This window comes from Macrosteles quadrilineatus, unplaced genomic scaffold (genome assembly GCF_028750875.1).
Source record: "Macrosteles quadrilineatus isolate MER2022 unplaced genomic scaffold, UCM_ALF_1.0 Scaffold_8__2_contigs__length_117827958, whole genome shotgun sequence".
NCBI lineage: Eukaryota > Metazoa > Arthropoda > Insecta > Hemiptera > Cicadellidae > Macrosteles > Macrosteles quadrilineatus.
In genome coordinates, this window is record NW_026542601.1 from 77,548,065 (window position 1) to 77,558,116 (window position 10,052).

Below are 10,052 nucleotides of genomic sequence, written 5' to 3' on the forward strand. Positions count from 1 at the left end.
TATAATAACATACTATTCAACATTATTTTAAGGACCATAAAGAGGCTAGAAAAACTAAAATAGTGGTTTATTAATTTTAATAATAGAGCGAGCTTTTCAAAAATAGGAAGGTCAACTTAAAAATTATATTTCCACAAATCACAAAGCCCACAAATAACCCAGACACCAGGAGAAGACACAAATCAAACTTTACAACTGGATTGAATTGCTCTCCGGAAACGCCAAATCGTCAAGCTTTTTGGAAACGGGCTAATGACATAATTTATTAAACAATTAAACAGCTATTTCGAGGACCGTAAACGTACTTAGAGCGGAAACGACGAAACGACCAAACGACTCGTGGACGAGGGAAAATCTCACTTCATCTGGAGGTCTTAAGATCGTTAAAACGAGGAAAAGTCTCAGCTATTGAAACGTAGGTTTATACGACTTCTCCCAGCCTACTTCTGCTTTAGTGTGTGAATCATTAAACGGAACATTCCGAAATTAAAAATGTAATTAGATTAGCAGCTTGACTTGTAATTGTGGTTTTCTGCAATTTTTAAAAAGGTTCTTAGATATATGTAAGTTGTATGGTAAAGATTCAAAATCTCAAAAAAAATATCCACAATATGACCCCTGGTTCATACGAGATGGATCACTTTTAGATCAGAGGACCTGCATTCAGCTGAATATCTTGATCTATCCTTAAGAAGAACACAATCTGTGAATCGGGGGTGAATAAAAAGTCAAGACCCCCCCCCTCTCTAAAATTTTTCTAAGTAAATAAATAGAGATATCCTATTAATGGTCGTGCAATCTTAGCAGGAAGTTTCATGTTATGATTTTAAAATTTTGAGTATCCCCCAAAAGCGGGGATTCCGGGGACAACTCAAAATACTTCAACGTAAATCCCCTTCAAGTGACATCTCATTTTGAAGTGTTTACAAAAATTAAAGAATGGTGAAAACCAGAGTTTGCTATCTCTTCTCTTTCCAAAATGGTAGCCAATATTACCACTGATTTCCATAACATTTGACGGACTACCATTTTGGATAGAGAAGAGATAGCGAACTTTGGTTTTCACCATTCTATAAGTTTTTGTAGCCACTTCAGAATGAGGTGTCACTTGATTGGGGTTTACTTTTAAAAATCTTAAGTTGCCCCCAAAATCCTTTGGGGGACCCTAAAAAATTTCAAAATCATAAAATTAAACTTCCTGCTGAGATTGCACGACCACCAAAAGGATATTCCTGTTTATGTACTTAGAAAGATATTAGAGGGGGGGGAGGAACTTGACTTTTTATTCACCCTGTATAGATAGTCTACAATAAGGGGGTCATTTTGAGTTTGACACATTCTAAAAATGCTCTGTCTGTAAATAATAATCAAACGTTATTGACCTCATGGTTAGAAATGGCAATAAAATGTCAAACACTACTCTTTACAAAAGGGAAATCGAGTCATGAAACCAAACTAACATTTTAAGTTAAATCATTGATTATTCGAAACAAAGTGATAAAAAAGCATTGGCGTATTTGTCCTTTGCAGCCTTGTGCAGTTTTTTGACTGAAAAAAAAAATCCTATAGCTTGTTATATACCTGTATGTATTCTCAGATTACCTATGGAGACCAAATAAAAACAGTGTGTATTTTTTGGAAATAAACTATATATAAATTTGTACAGATTTTACATAAAACACCTATCATTCAATATAAAATTGCCCGTCTTACATCACTTCCAGGAATAGCTGCTAAGTTATAACGTAGTGTCGACTACAAGATGGCGGAAGGGGCGTGGCCCCCAACAATCGACTATGATTGGCACCACTGCCACCTGTATTTCTCGCATCATCGCCCAACATACAACAGCACTACTTGTGGGGCCCACTGCCTCCACAATCAACATCGTTACCAGCACTCATCGTCTTCCGTGGCATTGTCTGGCCACTTTCGTCGGTCGATCATGGAGGCAGTTGTTGTCGAGTGACAAAACAATTGTGTGGATTCCCTACCGTGGTGGGAAAGGTTCCATAAATTTGTGGTTGGGAATTATGGTTAGTGGAGGCAATAGGCGTCGCTGTACAGAGCTTACGGTATGGCTAGGGTGGAAAACAGCTCAACCCTTTTTTCGAAATACTGATTAAAACCATAATTTTACGTGTCAAAATATTTGAAGCTAGACATTATCATGGCTACTACTTAACTTTTCTTGCAGTTATTTATAATGATTTTTTATGAGTTCATTAATTATTAGCTTTCAGAGGCAGGTAGCGTGTTCGTTCCTACCAACTGAATTATGTTTCTCATAACGTAACAACAACAAAAAGATGAACGAACTAATGAAAGAAAAATTGCTAATTGGAAAAATATTACAAACTATTTTATTTAGTTAATAACATAACACCATATAACTGTACAGAGAAAACTATTGTCTTTTTATGCTAGAAAATATAATCTAGCATATACATCTAGAATATGTACGGTATAGTAAACCTTTAAAAAAGAAAAAATGAATAAATTACAATACGTAGCAAAATAAACTCAATCCTCGGTATTTTTAAAGATTAAATAAATTTAGTATACTTACAGGTAACCACGATTCATACAGTTTTAGCAGTATGGAAATCAATGTATATTTTACATGTTTACATTATATGTTTTGTAAGCATAACCAATGTATGTGAATGTTACTTCTGGCCAAATAAATTACTTGTAACGATAGAAAACTATGGAAATTACATGTTTAAATTTAAAAAAAAAATATATATATATAAACCACTAAAATAAAAAAAATCCAACCTCATAGCTTCTTCTCCCTAATAACAACTTGTACTGTAAAATAATTTATTAAAATCATCTTATATTTGTCATTTACACTAGTTAGGTATCGTGCAGTTTCAGTATTCTCTCACCCAATAAAACTACTCTAGAGCACTCAATACATTTATTTGACTGAGGTAACACCTATGCATTGGTCACGGCCAAAAAAATAAAAACTTTCAAGAGATTAACAGTAATAAAACAGTGACGAAAACACAAATACTTTGCAAAACTCTTTTCATTTTTCCTGGGAAGATTTAAATGCCGTCAATCTGGAAGTCATGGATAAACAAATTGAAATTATTTTAAACTACAAATTAAATAATTTGACTCAAGCCCTCCTCGGCCTATGTCTCTAGGCTAGATGCAATTTAGGTACAGCCGCGCTCTGCAGGTTGCCTATAGCGCCGTTGTACTTTTCGCCAATGTCTTCCTCCACCCTTTCGAAAACGCCATAACATAAGGATTCCAATTTACAGTGTGTAAAATTTTAAATATTTTGTAATAGTCGTTGTATTAACGCTTTAGTTAATTCCCTGTGAATCTATAAGGTTGATTGTAAAAATTTTATTTGTTTTTTAAAATTTCATAAATATTATGTTTTTGTAAAAAAAATCTTCAAAATTTTACATTCCGACGTAAATTTTTTCGACATTTTAGAATTCAACTAAATATAACTATATATTTTCAGAAAGATCTTTTTATTACCTATTGTACAGTATCATTTCATTTTTTGTTGATGCATTCTATTATTTCCTACGTGACAAAAAGAAATTTGGTAGTTTTTCAAAAAAGAAAATATGTATGAAGAATTTATTTTTTTATAATTTTATTTTTATGAGTATTTAAAAAAACATTGATATTTCTACGTAGGGAATCATATTTCACACAAACTTTACATTTAGATAAAATGTGTAAACAAATTATTTTGTGGTTTTCTTGTGGGTTGCTTTTGAAATTTCTAATTTTCATAATCCAAAAATTTGCAAACCTTTTGCTACTACGCCTAAACGCATTGCTAGGAAAAGAATATTTTTATATTATTATATTCTAAATTCATCACTGAAATAGAAAATATATATATGTGTGTACTTATATTCACAAATAAATGTTCTGTGGCAAAATATATGATACCACTACAAAAGCGCCAAAATATACCCGCCACTGGCGAATAAAATGACCGCCAGATCTAGGGTTAATACCTCTTTTACCTAAAAGTAAAGAATATGTGTTATTTGCCACCAGTGTCATTTGCCACCACTCTAGGATTTGTGTCATTTGCCACCACTTTATACCTGGCTGGGTGAGTCATCAGCCCCAACCCTAGTCCGTGGGTCATCACCCCTCGAGGCACCGGCCGATGGACCAAGGAATACCTATAATTCACACTATCACCCTCTCTTGCAAAATTTTTATGGTAAAAATTCCAACACTCTCTCCAGGAGTAGGGAAATACATGACGGAAACGCTCATTCCTATCTGTGGTTTTGTAGTGTTAGTTAGTGCTGTTCTCACCAAGTTTTACAAAGTGTTAGTCTAATTTATTTATTTATTAATTCGCTAAAAACGTTTATAATTATTATCAAATCTACATGAATTAAGCTTTCCAATGACCCACTAATTAATAAATCGGTCCAGTAGAACTCTAGATTTACCTCTACAAAGATTTTCAAAGTTGAATTATATATAAGTAGATGCATATTGCACAAGAGTGACATCACAGTTAAATGAATCTTTAATACAAACTATATCTAAAGCGGCTAAATAAAAATGTAAACTAATAACGTACTAAATAAAACCACATTCAATCAACAAATTAATTTAGACGATAGACGGACTTGGTTAACATAAATGTTTTTAGTTGCTTATTAAGTTATCAGGCAGAATTTTACACAACATAATACCGACATATGCAGGATTCTTTCCAAAGAACATCATAGCCCAGTCAATGAACGCAATAAAACACCCTTTTTCGCAACTAAATGGTGGAAAGCTGGATTTTTTATATGTGATAGAACCACATGAGAGGTGTATTTTCCCATAAGTCCCCACTTCTACCCCTTGAGCTTTCCCCCCCACCCCCTCCAAACCTATAAATTGCAGTGTTAATTTTAAAACATTTATAATTTATTCTTTGCACTTTTTCTTCAAACTTACTCGTTTAGGAGCTATATCATGCTGAATGTAACCAAAAGCTACTTCAATCTAAATTTTACACGCTGTAACTCCTTTACGTGGCTTTATAGAAAAAATTAAACTGAAAACATTTTTAAAATGACAGTCTAAAATCGTCATAAAATACAAGGTGTCCGATAAGAAATTTTTAAGTTAAATATTGAAAATATCAGACTTTAAAGGAAGAGAATTCATATTTTTAAATGCCTTAAGATAGTAGTTGAAATTCCCCATATAATGATTTCTCTAAATCAAATAGTTTCTGAGATAGCAAAGGTGGTACATTTAAGTTCTTCACTCTGTATATTCGCAGAATACTTAACACTGAAACTGCGTCTTTTCAAGTATTTTAATGGGATTTAATCTCATTGATGCGTTGTATACTGTGCCAAATGTTATTTTTGTATTATTTATCTAATCTTAGGCCATGTAAGGAATATTCAAATAGCTTAAAATACCTAAACATAGATAGGCCTATACTGTTTAACTTGCAATTATGTGATTTTGGACTCAAAATATGCGTTTTCTTTTGCCGAACAAGATGGTAAAATTAATTTTCACAATTCACAGTTGTAACTGGAGTTATAAACATTTATTTAATATCCAAAAAAATTATAAGTACATCTACATGGTTATGACTCATAGGAACGGCCACGGCGGGAATTCCAGGAACTGACCCTACTGGTGGCAAATGACACTGGTGGCAAACGACACTGGTGGCAAATAGTAGGACACCAAAAGTAAAAGGATGTTTGTTTACTTCTTGCAAATTTGGACCGGTGTAAGTCAACTGCAATGTAAATATAAATGATTGTAACATTTACTCATGCAGTAGCAACTCTGTTCAGACTTTGTTGTTGTCATGGATTTATTTTAATTCGTTTTTGGTGTTGTAGATATTAAAATAATTGCCAATGTTTTTTTTTTTAATTTTCATTGATATTTATTCGCTATTGTCATCTATTGATCGTGATCTATTGATCTATTGATTGTGATCTATTGTTGTGAGTGTTTACACTAATAGTTATAGTTTCTTCAAGTATAGCCTATACCATTGACCATATAAAATCCAACCCCTCTTTAGAGGGGTATTTTCCATTTGATAATGAATGAAGTTATCTGCTATATTTTGTCCTAACGAATATTATAATGTTTATTGTTTAGAAAAATTTTTAAGTTTGTTTTATCAGAAAATTCTATGTTGTATAAATTAATCAAAACTATCGAGCAATTAATTATTTATCTTACAGAATTGTCATGTTCTGTTAAAATTATACGAATAATTTAACACCCATATATTTAATACCTAAATCGTTTATCTTCATAGTAGTTTAGTAAAATAATATTTTAATCTATTACTAGGTTAAAAACACAATGAAAAAGTAAAAAATTGCTAAGAATAATTTTATATTCAGTTTAAGTATTACATAGGTGTGAACTATTTATTACTTTTAAAATGTAAAAGCAACCAACTTGAATGCTTATTGCTATTTAACGTCTCTTTATATCACAACTGTAACGGATTAGTAACTGTTTAGTTCTACGCTTCTCCGTTGGTAGCAGCACTCGCTGGCTCTACAATATCGTACTAGTATCTGTAATTAATTAATTGTGAATAACTTGATTGAACTATTTAAATTTAGTTTAGGTACAATATTGACCTGAGAAAAAACACAATATAAATATAATATTCCTTGTTAATTTTTTGCCAAATTAACTTATTTTTTAAATATACAAGTGATTGTTTAGTGTACACCAAATTTGTAAATTATTGAAAACAACCAAACTTTAATGTCCTATAAAAGCCTAAGTACATTAAATTTTAATTGGAGGAAATAAACTAATTTGGAGAAATACCTACCTAATCTTTGTAGTCAAATATATCACGTTGTAAGAATGGTTAATGTTATTTATCTTAGATTTATAGATTGTAATTATTGGTCAATTAAACAAAAAAATACTCTGAACGGGGAAAAACATTGCAAAAGTCTAACCAATCAAATTCTGTAAATGGTGTAAAATGTTTTTAAAATAACTCTTTTTCGAACAAATGTTTTCGAGTTTGTTTTCTATTTGACGTAAATTACTTTGGCATTAGATGAGCGAAGAAAATGACATACATATATAGTACAGGCCTTTTCAAAATTACCTTATGTTTTTAGGAATTATATTTTTCACCAAACGTTTTTACCATTTATATCAAGTATTTTTGTGGAAGAAACGGAATCAAATTTACATTATAATTATCCAGATTTCCAAAAATTTTCAGTTAAAAGACTCAAAACTACAATAAATAATAACTCTAATCAAACTAATCTCCGTAGTGAATCCAACTTGTAAATCAATCATCCAAGATCGCCAAAACATTAGGTAAACCCAAACGTTCCTAAGGGATCACCGATCACCTGAGTAAAATTTAATCCAAAACCAATCATTCCAAAAAACAAATCAGTATTCCAACGACCACGGAGGCATTACTGATCATTAGCCGTCTCAAAACCGGGCACGGCAAATATAAATCCGGATGTCATTTCGGACGTGAAGGGAGCGTACAGATCCGCTCACGTCCCTCGCGAGAAAAATGTAAAAAACGGACATTTAGACAGGTGGGTCTCAGACCTCGGATGCTTTGTATGCATAAACTGCGTCACCCCGGGATTACGTAGTCAATATGCTCCGCCCGGGCAATTTGTGAGCAAGCTGCGCCCTTCGCGACGCTCATAATTGTCCGGACGCGGGGTTGAATAAAAATAAATCATCTCCGATCCGCCCTTATTGAAAATACCGCAGGGCAATCTTATTGCTCCCCCAGCGAATCTTGGCCAATAAAGTCGGATAAGGCTTTGGTGAGTTATCGTGTTTTTGCGGAATGTTTTCTTCTGAGGTTTGAGGGGATGAATGTAGTGAAAGGGTTTAAGGGTTGTCACCGATTTTGGTACAATGTCTTGATATCGATATAATAGTTCTCGATTACATGTATGGAATATGAAAAATATTAAATTACTTTTTGTCATACTGTAGCAAAAAACTGTTTTTAATACGTTGCGGGTCAAAAGTAGTTATTTTACTTCACTGGGAATAGAACACCTTTTTAGTCCCTAGGGAGTCAAAGTCAGCTGTTGTAAACAGTTGTCAATTTCGATTGTGGCAATCGCATCGGTCGAAATTATTTATCGATTTATTTATTAGGTAAGGTTTAGCCTATTGTTGTCGGTTGCTCGACATATCGATTGTATAATGTACTGTAACACAATTATAATAGACGAAATTATCGAATCACTTACTAAACGGCTGCTTATTTGCATTAGCAGAATTGAAAACGAGCTAGAAGTTGTTTTGAAAGGTTATCTTTACATACAAATTAATTCGTTTTCTAGCTTAGTTTGTTAATAATGATGCAATATGACGAAAAATATAGTTCAACACACGAGCCAAAAGTGACTTTTTACCCTCGCTCATTTCTCTACCTCGGCTGAAACAATCACCTAGTGATGAAATATACTATTTTAATGCGTTGTTTGTCTAAAGTAGTTCTTTTACTTCACAGGGAGTATAAAGCCTTTTTAGTCCCTAGGAAGTAAAAGTCAGCTGTTGTATAATTGCAAACTTCGATTGTAAGCAATCACATGTATCGAAATTATGTGATTGATTACATCAGTATTGTTGTATTCTTGTAGTTGGACACATCGGTAAAATGTCCACCAACACAATCGTAATAGACAAAATAAATTGAAAACAAGGGGAATTTGATTTGAGTGGTTATCTTTTCGTGAAAATTCATGGAATCTTCACATGAAATGTTTGTTTCCTTTTCTAACTTTATTTTTTTATGATGTTGCATTATGACGAAGTGTAGTCTATCACACTGGTAAAATGTCTCTTTTCGACCGAGTTTAAGTTTCACATCTGAGGCGCGCCGAGGTAATGGAATACACTATTCAATACCTGTAAACATTTACTTTTCGTTTTGAAATATGAATAACAATAAGTCAACACAATCTATAAAAACCACGCTTACCTCTCTAATCGTGAGGAGTGACCAGTTTTCCCTCAAATAAAATATGTTAACCCTAGGTACAAAAAGCAGAATATATTTTTATTTCATTTTGATGTGCAATCGAAACCTTGACTTGAATCATTTGGTAACAGATAACTAATTATCAAAGGTAATGCTGATTAAGCACATCAACAGAATTTCAAATCTGCAATGTGTATTAGTAGCGTAGCCTTGTAGTTGTACACATGAACGTAGAGTGAAATTGATAAATTATTTGCCTATCGTAGTTTATCTTTTATTCATTGTTGCTAAAAGAACCAATTATTTATTTAGGAACTAAAATTTGGAAAACTATATTTCCTGAGGTTTAACTCAGCTTTTTATGAGTTTTTAGCAGCGTACCACCTGTTGGCCCCTCGTCTTTTGTCCAGTTCTTAATAGCGTGAAAATGTTTTATAATGTAGGCCCGATATTTGAAATTAGATATTATCCCATGTATAATTAAAGACTCGCATTCTCCTAATTTAACTTGCTTTTTTATCAGAGGCCTATTCCATGTTTGAATTTGTAATAGCAACTGTAATTTAAAATAATAATATATAGTTTTGCAACATCCACTATAATCATTAACAAAAAAATATTCCCAAGAGATTAAGATTCCGGAAGTGGTACTGGCCGGAAGTAACTCGCATCAGCTGATAGCCGATCTGAAACAACGGCCATCGCAAAACAACTGATACACTGACCAGCTGATAGCAACTGTTTTGCCAATTATCCGCCAGGGGCGCTGCGACGTGGCGGGAATATAATGGCGGGAATCGTCTCGGTTGTCCCATATGTTTGCAATGGCCGGGCGTCTCGTGCGCTCCTTGCCGCTAGAATGCCAATGAAGCCAAACTCTAAACTGTTTGTGATGATCTTTTCCCCTTGTTCTTTTCGAGTTTTGAAAACTGCTGGAAATATTAATGTTCGGTTCGGTGTAATCCTCATGAGTAACTTTGTTTCGCTGACAAGCATTTTTTTAAAATGCATAGTCTGTTTCATTGGTAAATGTTAATGTAGTATCAGTAAGGTAGGA